This window comes from Phoenix dactylifera, chromosome 5 (assembly GCF_051530095.1).
Source record: "Phoenix dactylifera cultivar Ajwa chromosome 5, Ajwa_hap1_PhDact_Kaust_v1.1, whole genome shotgun sequence".
In the NCBI taxonomy this organism is placed as follows: Eukaryota; Viridiplantae; Streptophyta; class Magnoliopsida; order Arecales; family Arecaceae; genus Phoenix; species Phoenix dactylifera.
Genome location: NC_143194.1, coordinates 13,857,554 through 13,879,656, shown reverse-complemented (window position 1 = coordinate 13,879,656; position 22,103 = coordinate 13,857,554). Strand labels below are relative to the sequence as shown.

At 39.0% G+C, this 22,103-nt stretch overlaps 1 long non-coding RNA gene across 1 annotated transcript; it reads left to right on the top strand.

The window, feature by feature from the left end:
* The first annotated feature begins 17,952 nt into the window (after positions 1–17,952).
* Positions 17,953–21,539, top strand: LOC149753471 (uncharacterized). The gene is made up of 2 exons (XR_016413161.1): positions 17,953–18,153; positions 18,365–21,539. It is a non-coding gene; the product is annotated as an uncharacterized LOC149753471 (long non-coding RNA).
* The last annotated feature ends 564 nt before the right edge of the window (positions 21,540–22,103 follow it).

Sequence of the window (22,103 nt, the reverse complement as noted above, 5' to 3'; positions counted from 1 at the left end):
ACATGGGTTTCATTTTTGGCACATAAGAATGAAGCATTTTTAGAATTCTTGAAACTTTATAATAATATCATAAATGAAAAGAAGCTCAACTTAGTAGCAATTGGAAGTGATCATGGTACTGAATTTGAAAATCAACACTTTGAAGAATTTTGTAATAAAAATGGTATCTCACATCAATTTTCAGCACCTAGAACGCCTCAACAAAATGGGGTTGTTGAAAGGAAAAACAGGACATTGGCAGAAATGGCACGCACGATGTTGTGCGAGTCAAATCTTCCAAAGTACTTTTGGGCTGAAGCTATAAGCACTGCTTGCCATATTCTAAATCGGGTTTTAATACGACCAATAACCAAGAAAACTCCTTATGAACTTTGGAAGAATAAGAAACCAACTGCTAAATATCTTAGAGTATTTGAATGTAGATGTTTCATTTTAAACAATGGCAAGGAGGATCTAAGTAAATTTGATGCCAAGTTAGATGAAGGTATCTTCTTAGGATACTCCACATCTAGCAGGGCATACAGAGTATTCAATAAAAGAACTCTTGTAGTCAAAGAGTCAGTTAATATCATATTTGATGAGTCTGATAGTGAGTCTGCTAGGAAAGAAAATATTCTTGATGATGATACAGGAATTATTAACTTTGAAAAGTTGAATATTGATGACGTGCCAATTCAAGATAAGGGAGATGATTGCGTGCCACCACAATCTCAAAACTTGCCAAAGGAATGGAGGTATGCATATGGACACCCTAAAGACTTAATCATTGGTGATCCATCTCAAGGGGTAATGTTGACCCCCTAATGGGTTTTGATGAATACAAAACACTAGAGTATAATTCTCTTTATATTAACAATTCATTTGAGCATTTCAGGTGTTTAACTTAGAATATTGTTAAGAATTGTCAAGGCATGTTCCCATATTTTTCGAGGATTTATTGAAGATTTTTTGAGATGAAGAAAACGGATCAGGGGCAGCCGAGACGTCTCCGGTTTGTTCCAGAGACGTCTCTGGCACGTAGAGGAGAAACTGGCACGTCTGGAGACGTCCCCGGCACCTGCCGAGGCGTCTCGCAGGGTCGGAGTCGACTCTCTCAGAGACGGCAGAAAGGCCGATTTCAAGGGATGCGCGCGAGTCGTCTCCGAAGGACGCGGAGTCGTCCCCACGCATAAAGCACAAACATCCCGAGACGTCCCCAGAAAGCGCGGAGTCGACTCTCTCAGGGATTCCAGAGGACTTGTTTTTCGTTGATAAAACTTCGGAGTCGTCCCCGACGTTGCGGAGTCGTCCCCATGCATAAAGCACAAACATCCCGAGACGTCCCCGTAAAGCGCCGAGCCGACTCTCTCAGAAAAACAGAAAAACAAGAAATCGAGCTGTTCTTCTCCGGAGTCGTCCCCAGAAAGCGCCGAGTCGACTCCAACATCGTCAAAAGATTTTTTATACAGCCGAGACGTCTCTCGTTCAAGCGGAGACGTCTCCGGAGCGCCTGGGACGCGACTGACACACTTTTGCAGGTTTGTTTGAATTTCAAACGGTTATATTTTTGTGTCTAACGGATCTATTGCTTGTAGGACTATAAAAAGGAGCCTTTAAGTGCCTTTAAACATCTTCTCACCAACCAAACACAAGATCATTCAAGAGAGAAGAAAGAGAAAGAGGTTCAAGGGAGTTAGTGCTTTCAAGAGGAGAAATCAAGTGCATTCAAGTTTTCCTCATCTGATTTCGTGCTCATCTACTCACTCCCACTCGGCAATCAAAGCTCGCATTCAAGCCAACGTGATCCACATCGGAAGAACCACCATCATCCACGCTTTCAACGGCAAAAAGGGTTCTTCCGGTTTTGTTGTTCTTCATTGTTCTATTTGCTTTCATAAGAGCTTTTAAATCCTTGTAAAACATTTGAATATTGTGCTTGTTCCAGTCAAGGGACTTGGAACAAGGGATAGGCGTCCCAAGCCTAGGTTAAATTGGGGGATTGTAGGGTTCGTTGTTAGCCCGGGGTAAAACAACGAGTTGGGTAGTTCACTCGAAAAACTACCGGACTGTAATCGCTGATTATAGTGGAAATTCCCAAAGGTGTTTGGGGAGTGGATGTAGGAGCAGTGGAAGCTCCGAACCACTATAAACCTTTGCGTTTGCGATTGACTGTGCTTACTACTTTATTTTTACTTTAGCACATACACTTGTGTGTTTTCTTTTAATTAGACAAAAAGTTTTTAAAACACCCAATTCACCCCCCTCTTGGGTGACCATCTCTGGGCAACAGGTAAGAACTCGATCCTCTCTTAGAAATTTAAATGATTATCTTGCTTTTGTTTCATAGTTAGAACCTAAGACTTATGAAGAAGCTGAAAAAGATACCAATTGGATAAATGCCATGCAAGAAGAATTAAATCAATTCAAAAGAAGTAATGTATGGACATTAACTGAAAGACCAAAGCATAACTCTGTAATTGGAACAAAATGGATCTTTAGAAATAAATTAGATGAAAATGGGTTAGTTATAAGAAATAAAGCTAGACTTGTAGCTAAGGGATACAATCAAGAAGAAGGGATAGATTTTGATGAAACATTTGCTCCTGTAGCTAGATTAGAGGCTATTAGATTACTTCTAGCTTTTGCATGTTTCATGAATTTCAAATTGTATCAAATGGATGTAAAAAGTGCATTCTTAAATGGTTTTATAGAGAAAGAAGTATATGTAGAGCAACCTCCTGATTTTGAGAATCATGAATTGCCAAATCATGTGTTTAGACTACATAAGGCATTATATGGATTGAAGCAAGCACCTAGGGCTTGGTATGATCGATTAAGCAAATTTCTACTAAATAATGACTTTAGTAGAGAAAATATAGATAAAACACTGTTTCTCAAAAGAAAGGACGAAAATCTATTAGTGGTACAAATATATGTAGATGACATAATCTTTGGTGCCACAAATGATACTCTTTGCAAAGAATTTGCTGATTTAATGCACGGAGAATTCGAAATGAGTTTGATGGAAGAACTAAGTTTCTTTCTAGGATTACAAATCAAACAAACTAAAGAAGGTATCTTCATTCATCAAACTAAGTATACAAAGGAAATACTAAAGAAGTTTGGGAATGAAAATCATAAGGGAGTAGTCACTCCAATGAATCCTACTAGTAAGCTTGACAAAGATGAGAAAGAAAAGAGTATTGATATTAAGCTTTATAGAGGACTAATTGGATCCTTGCTCTACCTTACTGCTAGTAGACCAGACATCGTGTTTAGTGTAGGAATATGTGCTAGATACCAATCAGATCCTAAGGAGTCACATTTAAGTGCTGTTAAAAGAATCCTTAGATATTTAAGAGGAACTACGAACATAGGATTATGGTACTCAAGAGACTTCTGTCTAGATTTGCTTGCATACTCAGATGCTGATTTTGCTGGATGCAAATTAGATAGGAAGAGCACTAGTGGAACATGTCAATTCTTAGGAAACAACTTAATATCATGGTTTAGCAAAAGAATTCAGTGGCACTGTCAACAGCTGAAGCTGAATATATAGCTGCTGGCAGTTGTTGTGCTCAAGTACTATGGCTTAAGCAACAACTAGAGGACTATGGAGTTAAGCTAGATAACATTCCTATTAAGTGTGATAATACTAGTGCCATCAACCTCACTAAAAATCCGGTTCAGCATTCTAAAGCCAAACACATAGAAATAAGATATCATTTTATTAGGGATCATGTGCAAAATGGAAACATATGTATTGAGCATATATGCACTGAAAAACAATTAGCTGACATATTCACAAAACCCTTGAGTGAAGATAGATTCTGCACGCTAAGGAGGGAATTAGGCATATGTGATCCTTTTTATTGAAGAGATATAAAAGGGAGCAAGCAGTCTCATGATACATTCCTCCCATTTCTAAAAACCCATGAAACATGAGTCAAACTTGTCATCTATAGATTCCTTACTCATGTATCATTGTTCCAGAAAGAATTTGTAAGGATTGGAAGCGAGAAAAATTTTTAGAAGCGAAAAGGAAGAGAAAGGAAAAATTTCTGAACTTGGGTCGACCCAACCCAAAATAGGGTCGACCCAAGAAAATTCTTGAGTCGACCCAACGTCGGGATTCCACTGTTAAAAGGGGGACCCGTGAGCTATCTAGGGCACTGTTTACACTTTGTCCTCTTCCGAAAATCCTATTCCCCACTCTCTAATCTCCTCCAATCATCTCCAATCAGTAGATTACTTCACAATCTTGGAGAAATGGGACCCAAAAGAGCCGTAGCCAAGCGATCCGGGAGAGTCTCACGGATCCAACGTGCGGAAAGAGAAGCTACGGAGCCATCTATAGTGTCTCCACAAGGTGAGACACGTGTAGAGCCACCTCCTCCTCCCTCCCCTTCAGTACAACTTGCAAAGTTTGCAGGGAGACCGGTTACAACGGGGAGAAGGATCCATTCCGAGTTCTTGGATCAAGAAGGGTTCCGTTTGGGGGAATGGATCCGAAGGCAAGGATGGGAGTATCTCTGCTCCCTAGATGTGGTGATATACCCGGGACTAGTCCGGGAGTTCTATGCCTTCCTCAAAACTGGGATGGGAGGGCTCATATCGGAAGTTCGAGGAGTTAGGGTTCGAGTTTCCGAAGAGAGTTTGAGTGAGTTGCTTCATCTCCCCTGCGAAGGAGCAACTCCAGAAAAGCCAGAAAACAAGTTGAGAGCCCTGCATTTAATTTTTGAGAATGAAGACTTCGACTTCTCGGAGCAGGTTATAGCGAGCTCTCTTTCTGCAGAGATGAGGTTGTTGCACAACATCATTGATAGGATTCTATTTCCGAAGAGCGGGAGATTTGATCTCATTTCAGAGCGAGATCTAGTTGTGATGGAGCATATTATTCAGGGTATTCCCCTGAATCTCCCGGCCATGATACTGAGGCAGATGAGGAAGGTGATCTGCAACTCCAGAGTATCCATGCCTTATGGTATGATACTCACCTTGATCTTTCGACAGCACGACATATCTGTCGAGGGGGAGATCTCCAGGCATCTGCTTTTTACTGATACATACACTGCACGATCACTTATTCGCATCGGCTATGAGAAAGTGAACGGGCAGTGGGTTCGTGCTGGAGCAGGGATTCAGGGTGATGCACCAGAGGGTGATGCACCAGATATTGGAGACCCTATCCCTGAGGATGAGGAGCATATGGATCATCCTGCTGCATCTTCAGAGGCTGGACCATCGTCATCTGTTCCTGCGGGAGACACAGATGAGTTCTGGAGTAGGATGGCTGAGCTTATGTCAGCTCAGGCGAGGACTATCACTGATGGGCTGACGAGCAGACTAGATATCATGTCTGCTGAGATCAGTGATCTCAGAGAGCAGATAGGAGCTCTACGGCGAGAGAGAGAGACTCATGGACCATCTGTGCCACAGGCAGCTGAGTCAGAGATTTCGGCACAGAGTCATCCAGCTCACCGTGCTCCACGCCAGACTCAGTCTCATCAGGCTCGACCTCCCCTCGCCACTTATACTAGGAGGATGAGGACTAGATCACAGCCATTAGATACTCCCTAGGCTGATATTAGTATTTCTGTTTATAGCTTAGGATATGTATCTAGTTCTCATATGTATTTTGTGTTGATCATGTATTTTAAACTTTGATTGAGGAACATTGTATTTGTTTTTGTTTTTGGCATTAATTGTACTAAAATGTTCCTATTTTGATCAATGAAGTTTAAATGTTTGTTAATTATTGTGTATATTCCCATGCACCTATTTGATGATAACAAAAAGGGGAATAAGGAAAGACAAATAAGTTGTGTAAGAAAGAGAAATAAGTTGTCAAACAAGTTGAAAATTATAATAGGAAAGCATATACATTTAAGGGGGAGCAATTTGTAACAATGAAAATGATCAAATCTAAAATTTCTATTGAATTTCAGAATTTGGCACATAAAATTTCAGAATTTGGCACATACCTTTCACACCTCGATACATAATCTGAAACTCATGCTTTATCTCAAATTTTTGAAGTTTCATCTTTAATGAAATATAAATGAAAGGGGGAGCAATTCAAAAAGTCAAATTGGAAACATTTGGATGAAATAGGGGGAGACTTCACTCTCATATTTGAAAAGCTGAAATTCAGCAACTTGAGCCCTTTTAAAACTGATTTTAAGATAAGTATCAATAGGCTCATACTCCATATTTTGTAATCATCAAAAAGGGGGAGATTGAGGATGATAGTGTTATTTTGATGATTAACAAGCAATAATCAAGAGTATGTTACAAGTTAATTCGATACTTCATTTATAAGTCTGTTACTCTCATTATATTCGTATAATAAGATAAAGATGTATTTCATTATTTATATGGATGAATCTAACCTTGAGTTGCAGCAAAGTGTGGATTGAGTCGACCCCAAGGTTGATTAGGTCGACCCCGGCACATAAAGAAAGCATCTGGCACACTTCTGCAAAAATGGCACGGATGAACAGTAGTTGGGTCGACCCAAGGAAAGCATGAGTCGACCCAAACCTCAAGCCTCTCAAGCCTCAAGAAAACAGTTCTCTAGAAACACTGAGAAGGTCGACCCAAGAGGAAGTTGAGTCGACCCAAGCTTGAGTCGACCCAAACACTGAGAGGGTCGACCCAAAGGCAGTGACAGAATACATTAACAGAATAGGTTCTCTGGAAACCCTGAGAGGGTCGACCCAAGTGAAAATCGACCCAACTGAACCTTGAGTCGACCCAAAGAAATGTTGAGTCGACCCAAGTGAAGGAAGGCTGAATTACAAGTTTCTGTGGTTCTGAGAGGGTCGACCCAAGGAAAGGTTGAGTCGACCCAAGTGAAAGTTGGGTCGACCCAAGGAAAGGTTGAGTCGACCCAAGCACGGGCAGAAGCATAACGGCTAGTTCTGCAGAAGTACTTTTTGTCCTTCCAACAGTGAGTAACGGCTAGTTTTTGAATTCTAACCATTGGAGCTTGTCCAATGGATGAAGGAAACTATTTAAAGTGGCACTATTCATCAGAGAAAACATCCTTTTTGCAAAATATCAAAGAATACACAAGAAAGACAAAGTGCCCTAATCTTCTTCATCCAAGTGCTTCATTCAAGAGTCAAAAGAAAGTGGTTGAGCAGATTCCAAGAGTCATTAAGAGCTCCATCCACCCTTGAAGAGTGAAGCATCCTTGACAAAGAAGAGACAAGTCACATCAAGCGATAACTATTCTCTAAACTCTTCTTTGTAGATTATATTGTTATATTTGCTCATCTAGGAGCTTAAATCTTCTTACTTTGTTTATTAAACTCCTTGTAAAGGTTAGTTGGTTAGCCCGCAAAACCAACGGTATAGGTTGATTGGTGAACCCGTAAAACCAATTGTAAAGGTTCGTTGGTGAGCCCGGAAAACCAACATAGGTTCGTTGGTGAGCCCGTAAAACCAACATAGGTTTTTGGTGAACCCGGAAAACCAAAGTGTAAAGGTTTTTGGATTGTGAGCTCGGAAAACAATCCAACTGTAATCCGCGGGATTATAGTGAATTTCCAAGGGGTCGCTTGGGGAGTGGACGTAGGTGCTTAGGAGAGCACCGAACCACTATACTTCTTGTTGTTTGTATTGTGATTTGTTTTAATTCCACTAACTCATCAATTAACATAAGTAAGATAGTTAAAATTAAGAGAAACCAATTCACCCCCCCCCTCTTGGCTTGTCACCTTGGGCAACATTCCACCTACCAAAGGCTCTCAAGGGTAAATACAAGAGAAAGAAGGAAAAAGCGCATTGAACTCCATCCAACAAACGTTTCCTTCGCATTCAAGGCTCTCCTCTGACATCAGATCATCAGTGCATTCAAAGAGGAGACTCAGAGTTCGAGAAGCCCCTTCTTCCTCTTCCAAAATCTGTTGAGGGCTTCTAACTCTACATTATTTATATTGTTCATATTTGCTTTTTAAGAAGCTTTTCCTGTACTCTTTACAAATTGTTTTCTTGTTACTTGATTCAATCAGGGGATTGAATCAAGGTTGTTGAGGTTTGTTGGTGAGCCGAAGTTAAAACCAACGGTGTAAGGGTTCGATTATGATCCCGGAAAAACAATCGGGTGGTTCTAGTCGGTGAGCCTGTGAAAACCGACCGAGTTCGTTGTGATCTCGTGAAAACAACAAGTTGGGTTGTGAACTTGTAAAACAACCGGCTGTAATCCTAGGGATTATAGTGAACTCCCAAGTGAAGCTTGGAGAGTGGACGTAGGAGCAAGGGTTAGCTCCGAACCACTATAAAACCTCTTGTGTTTGTAATTGGTTCATTGTCTCTTTCATCCTCTCCACTCACTACAACTAGTAATCTAATTAATCAGCCTGCAATAATATTAATTAGTTACTCATTAAGTTTTAATTTGCAATTATTACTTAAAACCCAATTCACCCCCCCTCTTGGGTTGTCTTCTTGGGCAACACACCAATAGGCCTCCATTCTTCAATGGAACCAACTACACCTATTGGAAGGCTTGGATGAGGATATTTATCCAAGCCCAAGACTATGATGTTTGGAGCATCATAGTTAATGGACCATATATTCCTTCTATCTATGTAGATAACATTACTATACCCAAGCTTGAAAAAGATTGGGATGACAATGATAGAAGGAAGGCACAACTAAATGCCAAAGCAATGAATATACTTTATTGTGCCTTAGACCATAATGAATTCAATAGAATCTCTACTTGCAATTCTGCAAAAGAGATATGGGACAGACTTGAGGTGACCCACGAGGGCACGAATCAAGTAAAGGAGTCTAAAATAAACATACTAGTTCATAAGTATGAACTATTTAAAATGGATTCTAATGAAACTATCACTTGCATGTTTACTAGATTTACTAATATTGTCAATGGTCTAAAAAGCCTTGGCAAAAGTTATGCTAACAATGACCTTGTCAGGAAAATTCTTCGATCTTTGCCAAGGTCATGGAAAGCCAAGGTAACGGCAATCCAAGAAGCCAAGGACTTGAACAAGTTGCCACTCGAGGAGCTTCTTGGATCCCTGATGACGCATGAGCTCACGATGAAACAACACAGCGAAGAAAAATCCTCTCATAAGAAAAAAGTAATAGCCCTCAAATCTACTTCTTCTAACAAAGATCCATCCTGCAGTAGCAGCAGCGAAGAAGAAGACAATGAGGGAGATGATGATGAGGCTCTTCTCGTGCGAAAGTTCAGAAAATTCATCAACCGGAAGAAGTCCTTTCATCAGAGGAGAGGTCCCTCAAGTTCCTACAACAAGGACAAAGGAAAGGAAAGGGAAAGTGAGGGAATCGGTTGCTATGAATGCAAGAAACCGGGATATTTCAGAATCGACTGTCCCTTGCTGAAGAAGGGCAGCAAATACAAGAATAAGAAAGCTCTTGTCACCACCTTGACAGACTCCGATCAATCATCATCATCATCGGATGAGGAACAAGAGGAAAAAGCAAATTTTTGCTTCATGGCAAATGATAATGAGGTAATATCTGAAACACATTTAGATTTTACCTTTGATGAATTGTATGATGCTTTTAATGAACTAATGGATGAATATAAGACAATAAACCTTAAAAATAAAGATTTGAAACTAACTAATCAATCCTACACTCATAAGTACGATAAATTAATTAAGGACAAGGACTCTATCATCAAAGAAAACTTAGAACTTAAAACAAGTAACCAATTGCTAACTCAAAAAACTAATACTTTAAATAAAGATAACGAAAGACTAACTAAGGAAGTTTCAGAACTTAAAAACAGTAACCGAATTCTAAAAGATAACTTTACAAAAGATATAAATTTACTAAAAACAAAAAAACTAAACTTAACAAAAGAACTTGAAAAATATAAACCTATAGTTGAGAAGTTTACCTTTAGTTCTGAAAAACTAGACATGATACTTAATGTGGAGTGATTGATAATACCCCAATTTGATTTTGATGAGACCAAAGCATTTGAGTATATTTTATGTTATACTAATGAATTCAATCCAGTATATCAGGCAAAATTTGTAAGAATCCTCTTTTGAGTGCATATGAAAATCAGCTTAAGTCAAAGGCTGAAACTCGAGTCGACTCCGGAGGATTTCGAGTCGACTCCAAGTGTTTCAGACGTTCTGGCATAGGCTCGAGTCGACTCCGGCACACTGCGAGTCGACTCCGGCACACTGCGAGTCGACTCCGACTGAGAACAGACAGCAGGACAGAAAGATGAATCTCAGACCCTGTCACCGAGTCGACTCCTGAAGAATTCGAGTCGACTCCGATGATTGCCGAGTCGACCCCCGATAGTTCCGAGTCGACTCCAAGGAGTAACAGACAGAAAGACAGAGAAGTGGTTTCTGGACCCTGTTACCGAGTCGACTCCAGAAGAGTCGAGTCGACTCCAACGGTTGGCGAGTCGACTCCTAAACAAGCAAGAGCCGACTCTCAGAGGAATGCAAGACTAAAAGACAGTAAACCAACTTCGGGCTCTGAGAGCCGAGTCGATTCCAAGACGATCCGAGTCGACTCCGAGGCAGTTCAACTCCAAAGACAGAAGACCAGTTTTTCGGTCTCTGAGAGCCGAGTCGACTCCAAGAGAATTCGAGTCGACTCGAGGGAGTAAACCTGGAAGAAAGATCTCTGGAATCCTGAGAACGAGTCGTCTCCAAAGGGCCGAGTCATCTACGGATACTGGCGAGTCGACTCCAAGTTTGACCGAGTCGACTCCAGAACGGGACAGCACTTTAATTCAAATCCTGAACAGTGGGCGAGTCGTCTCCAGTAAAGCATGAGTCGACTCCCGCAACAGCCGAGTCGACTTCAGATCGAGCGAGTCGACTCCGATCCCAACGGACACTTTGTCAGGAGTTGCAGATTGTGCAGAACGGCTCTAAAGTTGTGTCTAACGGCTAGTTTTCAAAGGGGACTGTTTAAATAGCTAGAGTAAACAATAATAGACAACAAGAGAGAGATTCCATTCAAAGCAAAAGTGATTTCTACCTACCAAAGCCTCTCAAGAGTAAATACAAGAGAAAGAAGGAAGAAGAGCATTCAACTCCATCCTACGAACTCTTCCCTCGCATTCAAGGCCTCCCATCTGACAGCAAATCTTCAGCACACTCCAAGAGGAGTCTCAGAGTTCGAGAAGCCCCTTCTTCCCTTTCCAAAAACTGTTTGAGGGCTTCTAACTCTATTGTATTCATATTTGTCATATTTGCTTTTTAAGAAGCAATCCTTGTACTCTTTCCAAACTGTTTCTCTTACTTGATTCAATCAGGGGATTGAATCAAGCGTGTTAAGGTTAGTTCGTGAGCCGAGGGTAAAACCAACGGTGTAAGGGTTCGATTGTGATCCCGGGAAAACAATCGGGTGGTTTTAGTCGGTGAGCCTGGAAAAACCGATCGAGTTCGTTGTGATCTCGTAAAACAACAAGTTGGGTTGTGAACTTGTAAAACAACCGGCTGTAATCCGAGGGATTATAGTGAACTCCCAAGTGAAGCTTGGGGAGTGGACGTAGGAGCAAGGGTTAGCTCCAAACCACTATAAAAACACTTGTGTTTGTGATTGATTCATTGTCTCTCCCATCCCCTTCATTCACTACATCTAGTAAACTAATTAATCCGCTTGCAATAAAGTTTAATTAGTTACTCATTAAGTTTTTATTTGTAATAATTACTTAAAACCCAATTCACCCCCCCTCTTGGGTTGTCTTCTTGGGCAACAAGTGGTATCAGAGCCGGAACTCTTAGATTAAAAGAGTAAAAGTCAAAATGACAACCCCATTTGGATCTTCTCTTATTGAGGGGCAATCCACCCATAGACCTCCATTTTTCAATGGAACCGACTACACCTATTGGAAGGCTAGGATGAGGATATTTATCCAAGCTCAAGATTATGAGATTTGGAGCACCATAGTTAATGGACCATACATTTCTTCTATTTTTGTAGATGGTATTACTATTTCCAAACTTGAAAAAAATTGGGATGACAATGATATAAGGAAGGCACAACTAAATGCCAAAGCAATGAATGTGCTTTATTGTGCCTTAGACCGCAATGAATTCAACAGAGTCTCTACTTGCAATTCTGCAAAAGAGATATGGGACAGACTTGAAGTGACCCACGAAGGCACGAATCAAGTCAAGGAATCTAAAATAAACATGCTTGTTCATAAGTATGAACTATTTAAAATGGATTCTAATGAAACTATCACTTGCATGTTTACTAGATTTACTGATATCGTCAATGGTCTAAAAAGCCAAGGCAAAAGTTATGCTAACAGTGACCTTGTCAGGAAAATACTTCGATCTTTGCCAAGGTCATGGAAAGCCAAGGTAACGGCAATCCAAGAAGCCAAGGACTTGAACAAGCTGCCACTTGAGGAGCTTCTTGGATCCCTCATGACGCATGAGCTCACGATGAAACAACACAGCGAAGAAGAATCCACTCATAAGAAAAAGGTAATAGCCCTCAAATCTACTTCTTCTAACAAAGATCTATCTTGCAGTAGCAGCAGCGAAGAAGAAGATAATGAGGGAGACGATGATGAGGCTCTTCTCGTGCGAAAGTTCAAAAAATTCATCAACCGGAAGAAGTCCTTTCATCAGAGGAGAGGTCCCTCAAGTTCCTACTACAAGGATAAAGGTAAGGAAAGGAAAAATGAAGGAATCGGATGCTATGAATGCAAGAAGCTGGGACATTTCAGAGTTGATTGTCCCTTGCTGAAGAAGGCCAGCAAATTTAAGAAAAAGAAAGTCCTCGTCTCCACTTTGACGGACTCCGATTCATCATCATCATCATCGGATGAGGAACAAGAGGAAAAGGCCAACTTTTGTTTTATGGCAAATGAAAATGAGGTAACATCTGAAACGAATTTAGATTTTACCTTTGATGAATTGTATGATGCTTTTAATGAACTAATGGATGAATATAAGACAATAAATCTTAAGAATAAAGAACTAAAACTAACTAATCAATCTCACTCCCATAAATACGATAAACTAATTAAGGATAAGGATTTTACCATTAAAGAAAATTTGAAACTTAAAACAAACAACCAAATGTTAATTCAAAAAAGTAATACCTTACTTAAATATAACGAAAAACTAACCAAGAAAATTTCAGAACTTAAAAATGGTAAACAAACTATAAAAGATAATCTCACAAACAACTTAAACAAACTGAAAACAGAAAAACAAAACCTAATAAAAGAACTTGAAAAATACAAACCTATTGTTGAAAAGTTTACATATAGCTCTAAAAAATTGAAAATGATACTTAATAATCAACGAGCTGTGTTTAATAGAGCTGGTTTAGGGTATAAACCTAAGAATAAGCAAAAGCTCCTTAAAAATTTCTTTGTGAAAGCAGGGGAAAGTAAAACTAAGAATATAACCTGTTTTTGCTGTGGAAAAATAGGGCATAAAGCTAATGTGTGTGACCATAGGAAAGAAAAAGCTAAAAGAAAAATTAAAAAGGTTTGGGTTCCAAAAGAAACCAACATTACTAACCATGAAGGACCCAAGAAAACTTGGGTACCTAAAATTGTATGATTTTCTTGTGTAGGAGTGTATTGCAGCCAAAGTCGACAAAAACTGTTAGTACTTGGATAGTGGCTGCTCAAGGCACATGACGGGTGACAAGGAGCAATTCTTCACCCTAGAGCCTAAAAAGGGAGGTGCTGTGACATTTGGAGACAACAACCAAGGTCACATCATTGGTATAGGTAAAGTACAAATCACCTCTTCAACCTTTATTGATAATATACGATTTGTTGATGGTATTAAGCATAATTTACTTAGCATAAGTCAACTATGTGATAGAGGGTTTGATGTTCTGTTTAAGCCAACTCTTTGCATCATAACCAACTCAAGTGACAATAGCTTAGTATTCAAAGAAATAAGACGTGGTAATGTGTACGTAGTAGATCTTGAAGATCTTGACAAAAATAATCCTTGCTTAGTAGCTAGTGATACTAAGCTTAATGATGCAAGTTGGTTATGGCACCGTAAGTTAGGTCATGCAAGTATGGATACAATCACAAAACTAGTTAAAAGAGATTCCGTAATAGGTTTGCCAAAACTAAAATTTGAGAAAAATAAAATTTGTGAAGCTTGTCAATATGGCAAACAATCTAGGAGCTCTTTTAAATCCATAAATTGTGTCACTACTACTAGACCCCTTGAACTACTACACATGGATCTATTTGGACCAACTAGAACCACAAATCTTGGTGGAAGTAAGTATGGCCTTGTCATTGTAGATGATTTTTCTAGATACACATGGGTCATGTTCTTAGCTCATAAAGATGAAGCATTTTCAGTATTTAAGAAATTTCATAAGGAAGTTACTAATTCAAGAAATGCTTCAGTTATAGCTATTAGGAGTGATCATGGAACGGAATTTGAAAATCATCTATTTGATGAATTCTGTAGTAAAAAGGGAATAACTCATAATTTCTCTGCACCTAGGACACCACAACAAAATGGAGTTGTAGAAAGAAAGAATAGAACCCTAGAGAAAATGGCTAGAACCATGTTGTGTGAAAGTAACCTCCCTAAGTATTTTTGGGGAGAAGCCATTAATACATCATGTCATATATTAAATAGAGTCTTATTGAGACCAATTATAAAGAAAACACCCTATAAACTTTGGAGAGATAGAAAGCCCAAAGTAAACTATTTTCATGTTTTTGGATGTAGGTGTTTCATACATAATAATGGCAAAGATAACTTAGGTAAATTTGATTCTAAATCAGATGAAGGTATCTTTTTGGGATATTCCACATTAAGTAAAGCTTATAGAGTCTTTAACAAAAGAACCCTTGTTATTGAAGAGTCTATACATGTTGTTTTTGATGATACTAATGATATCTCTTCTAGCAAGAAAGTAGCTCTTGATGATGATGCAGAAATTCTTGAAGAAAGGATAGATGAGATGACACTACAAGAGGATGAACCAAAACAAATTGGAGAAGCTTCAACAAGCCAAGAGGTAATTGTTGATCATGGGCTGACTAAGGCTTGGAGGTATGCTCATGGTCATCCTAAGGAATTAATTTTAGATGATCCATCTCAACCTGTTAGAACTAGAGCATCTCTTAGGAACTTAAATAATCATCTAGCATTTGTCTCACACTTTGAACCTAAAAACATAGAAGAAGCTAAAAATGATGCAAATTGGATAAATGCGATGCAAGAAAAGCTAAACCAATTTACTAGAAACAAAGTATGGAATCTAGTTGAACGACCCACTGAATACTCAATAATAGAAACTAAATGGATATATAAAAATAAACTTGATGAAAATGGAATCGTGATTAGGAACAAGGCTAGGCTAGTAGCAAAGGGATATAATCAAGAAGAAGGTATAGACTTTGATGAAACTTTTGCTCCTGTAGCCAGACTTGAAGCAATTAGATTGTTACTAGCATTTGCATGCTCTAAAGACTTCAAACTATTTCAAATGGATGTAAAAAAGTGCCTTTTTGAATGGGTATATTAATGAGGAGGTGTATGTAGAACAACCTCCTGGTTTTGAAAATCATCAATACCCCAATCATGTTTATAAACTAAACAAAGCACTTTATGGTCTGAAACAAGCTCCTAGAGCATGGTATGAAAGACTTAGCAAATTTCTATTAGACCATGACTTCTCTAGAGGGAACGTTGATACAACACTGTTTTTAAAGAAGAAAAACAAAGATATGTTAGCTGTTCAGATTTATGTTGATGATATTATTTTCGGTGCTACTAACAATCGCCTCTGCGAAGAATTTGCTGACTTAATGCAGAGTGAATTTGAAATGAGCATGATAGGAGAGCTGAACTATTTCCTCGGACTCCAAATCAAACAATCTAAAGAAGGCATCTTCATCTGTCAAAATACATCAAGGAGATGCTTAAGAAGTTTGATATGGAAGGAAACAAGTCAATCAGCACACCCATGAGTTCATCATGCAAACTAGACAAAGATGAATCAGGTAAATCAGTAGATCAAAAGATGTATAGAGGTATGATAGGATCTTTATTATATCTCACTGCAAGTAGACCTGATATCATGTTTAGTGTATGCATGTGTGCTAGATATCAATCTAATCCTAAGGAATCACACTTAATTGCTGTTAAGAGAATCTTTAAATACCTAATAGGAACAAAAAACCTAGGTTTATGGTACTCTAAAGAATCTAGCATAAACTTAATAGGGTATACTGATTCAGACTTCGCTGGTTGTGAACTTGATAGAAAAAGCACCAGCGGGTCATGTCAATTCTTAGGAGAAAACTTAATCTCTTGGTTTAGCAAGAAACAAAACTCGGTTGCACTATGATGAGAATGCAAAATGTCATATTTTTCCTTCTTAATGTTTAGTCTTGTATACTTATTTTGTGCCTAAATGTACTCATTATTCTTATATTTTGATTTAGGATGCAAATGGAAGCGTTAAGTACAAAATGAAGCTAATTGGATGATTTTGGACAGTTTCGACATTACTTCGTAATTTAAGCATAACTTTCTCATCCGAGCTCTGATTGAGATGATTCATGTAGAATGCCAAGAAAACGCTCTACAACTTTCATGTTTTGAGTTTTGATAGATACTGACTTTATCAAGGTCAAAATTGATCTCGAAGTTGCTGCACGTCCTTAGCCTGCAATACGTGGATTTGACTCGGTCAATTTTCAGAAGTTTCCAGATTTGATGCATGAAAATCCTAGCTGGAAACACCACTTTTCCAGTTATATTAGGACTTTATTTTATTTTTCGTAATTAGTCAGATTTGAATATTTGTTAGGAGATTTTTTTTGGAAGGGATAAAGGTGAAAGAAAGGGGGCTGAAAAGGGGGCTCTTTCTCTTTTCTCTTGGAGGACTCCTCTTTCTCTTTTCTCCTTGGAAGTTTGCATCCATGGCTCTGCGTGGCTAAAGCTTTTATTGGTTTAAGGAAACAGAAGCCTCGGAATCAATAAAACTGTGAGATCTGAATTTGTTTTCATTGTTCAATTCATGCTTTGATGTCGAATGTCCTTCTGTGCATATTTTCATGATTGTTTTCGTTTAATTACTAGGAGGCCTACTAGTTTATTATTCGTTGCAATCTATTGCTAGGTTAGATATCAAATCCGTAATTGTTTGATCCCTCTAATCTGTGAAGCAACTAAGATCTAATAATTTGCTGCGTCAGAAATTTTCAGATCTTAGGAAGAATACTCGGCTAAATCAAATGCAACCGCTTGTGTTTGTGTTGTTTAGTTTCATCGATCTCTCTAATTCTTAAGGCTGCTACTAGATTAAACCTTTAGCGCTTGTCTTGGGTTGTTTAGTAGTTAGGGTTAATTAGATCGCTTGTTTTTAATTAACTACAACTAAGAAGAGATAGAAAAATATTTCTATCGGTGGACATTCAAAGTGCAAATTGATATCTTTGCATCAATGATCAGTTGTAAAATTCCGATGGTGGATGTTGACTTAGACCAAGATTTGTTCTTTTGATTGATTTCAATACTTAAATCTGAATTCTTCTTTAGTTGTTTTATTATTTTCGTTATACTCAAAATCCCCCCTCCGTCCTTGTTCAAGTTGCATAAAACTAGGCTAGATACTCTCCGTGGGAACGATCCTTACTCGCACTACTATATATATATTTTTAGGAGTATAGGTTTTATTTTTGGTTGCCTACGACAGCACACCAAATTTTGGCGCCGTTGCCGGGGAGTGATTCTAGTTGATTTTTGTGCTTCTTGTGATCTTTATTTCGTGCTTGAAATTTTTGAAAAAAAAAAAATCGTTAGTTTTCAATAGTTACAGTTTCAGCAGAATTCTGATTTTTGGTGGAACTAGGCCTTGTTACTATAGTTTTCTGAAGGTAAACGACGTTCTGAGCAAGACTAGTTAATCCTTTGGATTACTAGCCCCACCCTCTCGAGGCCAAATTCCACCGTTTTCTAGGTTTTTTTAGGCATTTTAGTGTTTTAGCGTAGAATTTTTATTTATTTTCATCACTCTATTTTTTTTTTTTTCTGATTTGTTTTTCATGGTTTATTAGAGTTTCCTTGATTGTTTATGACTGTAACTCGCTCTTCTAATCAAGGTGATTTGCAGTGTGATCCAGAAATAGAGAGAACTTTGTGCAGGTTAAGGAGGGAAGCTCGAAGAAATTCTGAAGTGAACGATCTAGCTCTTGATTCCCTATTTGCTAGCAATTCTGATTTAGAAGAAGAGGAAGTCATGGCTGAAAATCGAACTTTGAAAGAGCTTGCTGCCCCTGATTTGAATCAACAACCATTATGCATAACATTCCCTACTCTAGATGCTACTACTTTTGAATTAAAATCTGGACTAATACATCTCTTGCCCACTTTCCATGGTCTTGCAGGTGAAGATCCTCACAAGCATCTAAAGGAGTTTCATGTGGTATGCACGAGTATGAAACCCACGGGGGTGACCGAAGAGCAAATTAAATTAAGAGCCTTTCCGTTTTCTTTGAAGGATTCGGCTAAGGATTGGCTCTATTATCTACCATCTGGAAGTATTACCATATGGAACGAGATGAAGAGATTGTTTTTAGAGAAATATTTCCCAGCTTCAAGGGCGGCCAACATTCGAAAAGAAATTTGTGGTGTAAGGCAGCAAAACGGAGAGTCCCTACACGAATACTGGGAACGTTTCAAGAAATTATGTGCAAGCTGCCCCCATCATCAAATTAGTGAGCAGCTACTTATCCAGTATTTTTATGAGGGCCTTCTACCCACTGAAACGAGCATGATTGATGCTGCTAGTGGAGGAGCTTTGGTGGATAAAACTCCAGAAACCGCGAGAAACTTTGATGACCCAAAGATTGATTCATAGATTGATTTTGATGATCACAAAACCTTGAAGTATAGATACTAATGTTTATGTTGCAAAGAGAAAGATATTCATTTTGCAAGGAACATAGCAAGTTGGAAGAACACAAGAAGGCCTCCAAAGCTCTCAAGAAAAGTTGGAAGAAAGCTACAATTTATTGGCCCAAGTCTCAAGTTCAAAGGATTCAAATTGGAGGAGCAAATTCAGAGGAAAAGTCAAAAGAATAATCTTCGAGTCGACTCCTGAGGAATTCGAGTCGACTCCGATGCTTGTCGAGTCAGCTCCAGAGTAGAACGAGTCGACTCTAGGGAGTAACAAGACAAAAAGACAGAAAAGATATTTTGGACCCTGAGAGGCGAGTCGACTCCTGAGGAACTCGAGTCGACTCCAATAGCTGGCAAGTTAATTCCTAAGGAAAACAAGGCAAAAGTCAGAGAGCGATTTTCGACCCTGAGATTCGAGTCGACTCCTGTGGAACGCGAGTCGACTCCGATGGTTGGCTGGTCGACTCCAAAGAAAGCGCGAGCCGACTCTCAGTGGTACACAAAGAAAAAGTCAGAGAGCTGTTTTCGGACTCTGAGATTCGAGTCGACTCCCAGACAGCTCGAGTCGACTCCAAGGCAGCGCTACACCAAGATGACAGAAGGCTGAGTTTCGGAAACTGAGAGCCGAGTCGACTCCGAGGAAGTTCGAGTCGACTCCAAGACTGGACGAGCCAAAAGACAGAGGATCGGGAGTTCGGGCTCTGAGATTCGAGTCGACTCCCAGGACAGTCGAGTCGACTCGAGTGGACAAAATTCAAAATTGGATCCACGGACTTCAGTGGAAGAGCCGACTCCAGAATTGCCAAGTCAGCTCCAGAAGTTGGCGAGTCGACTCCGGGTTAAGTCGAGTCGACTCCCAGTCGAGGCAAGCACATTAATTCAAATTTGGAACAGTGGCCGAGTCGTCTCCGGTAAAACACGAGCCGACTCCTGCAACAGGCGAGTCGACTCCTGATCGCGCGAGTCGACTCCGATCCCAACGGTCATATTGTCAGGAGGTGCAGACTGGTTCCAACGGCTCTATTTTTGTCTCTAACGGCTATATTCTTGTTTTCACGTTATCAAAAGCTATAAAAACAAGAAGAGAGTTAGGGGAGAACTTATGGAAGTGGGAGAGATCATTTAGGAAAGAGATTCCAAAGAGATTACAAGGAAAATCTCCCATAAGCACAAAAGGGCCATCAAAAGTGAAATAGAGAGAAGAAGAGCATCCAAGTGTATCCCGAAGCTTCTTCTCCATCTGTGTGCTGCCTCGGTGATCCTCTACTTCAAGCAAAATCAGAAGAGGGTCAAGTAAAGAAGAAGCCGAGCTCCTTCATCTTCAAAACGCGATTAAGGGCTTCTCTTTACTCTATTTGTCTATATTGTTATATTTGCTTGTTTAAGAAGCTTTGATTTGTTTTTATTCTTTGTTTTAATATCTTGTAACTTGATTCAATCAAGGGATTGAATCAAGGGGTTAAAGGTTTGTTGGTGAGCCAAAGGGAAAACCAACGGTGTAAGGTTTGTTGGTGAGCCAAAGGGAAAACCAACGGGGTTTAGGTTTGTTGGTGAGCCAAAGGGAAAATCAACGGAGTTTAGGTTTGTTGGTGAGCCGAGGGTAAAACCAACGTGTAAGGGTTTGATTGTGATCCCAGAAAAATAATCGGAGTGGTTCTAGTCGGTGAGCCTGGGAAAACCGACCGAGTTCGTTGTGACCTCGTAAAACAACAAGTTGGGTTGTGAGCTTGTAAAACAACCGACTGTAATCTGTAGGATTATAGTGAAATTCCCAAGAAGTCTTGGGGAGTGGATGTAGGTGCTGTGGTGCACCGAACCACTATATGTTTGTTGTGTTTGTAATGCCTCTTGTCATTGTCTAACTAACACACTTACCCACTTAGATAAATTGCTTGCTTTACTGTTATCCGCACATCCTTTAGTTGCAAGCATACATCAAACCGTTGCTAAGTTTGACTTTCACCGTGCATCCATACAACTTAGCATAATTAATCAAAAACTTTCAGAAGTAGGTTAAAAGTTTTAAAAGACCCAATTCACCCCCCCTCTTGGGTTGTATCTACTGGGCAACAAGTGGTATCAGAGCAGGTGCTCAAATATTATTTGTAGTCTTAACCGACTAGAGCCAAAGATCATGACAACTCAAATAGATAGTTTTCTAGGAGAAGGACAATCAATTGATACACCTCCACTGTTTAATGGTATAAACTACCCACATTGGAAAATACGCATGCGCATTTTCATTCAATCACAAAACTATTATCTATGGAAAATCATAATAAATGACCTTCACACACTCTCTCATATTAATGAGAAGGACTTAGCACAACTAAATGCTAATGCTATGAACATATTATATTGTGCTATTCAAGAAACAAAGTTTAATGAAACTTCTGCATGCTTATCTGCTAAGGAGATCTGGGATACTTTAGAAAATATTTATGATAAATCTCAGATTAGCTCTCATATGCTTCAATTATATACTAACAATGAGACTGCAGAAAAGGGTGATGAATCTCCCTCAGTCGAGTCGACTCCAAGTAGCTCAGAGTCGACTCTCAAGTTCACCGAGTCGACTCCAATAAGGTCCGAGTCGACTCCGAGGCAAATCAGCTTCCTAAAGACAAAGAAGAAGAGGAAGCAAGAAGAAAGGAAGAAAGAGATAAAAAGAAAGAAAGCCTTGACCAAGAAAGAGTCTAGCAAGAAAATAAAAGTTAGGAGCAACAATGATGATATTAGCTCCAAGGAACTACAAGAGGTAACTAACTTGTGCTTTATGGCACAAGAAGACAAGGTAAAAACTGAATCTACTCTTACATCAAATAATTTTCAAGAAAAATTTTCTTATGATGAATTATTAAATGCTTTCCATGATTTATATGGTGAATGTAGAAAATTAGCTGTTAAGAATAAAAATCTTAAGAAACTAAATCTGAAAATTTCAAAAGAAAGAAATTCTAATGATGACATACAAGAGAAACTAAATTCTGAAAATAAAAGCTTAAGGTCATTTTCAGAAGAATTGATTCAGAAAAATCATAGCTTAATTAGAGAAAATCAAAACTTAAGCGAAGAAATTAACCAATTAAGATCTTTTATTAACAAATTCACCGTAAGTTCAGAAAGATTAAAGATGATGTTTGAAAGCCAACATGCTGATTTTGATAAATCAAAACTTAGCTTGACTCCTTCACTTAGCCATAAATCTTTAGAGAAAAAGGTTAT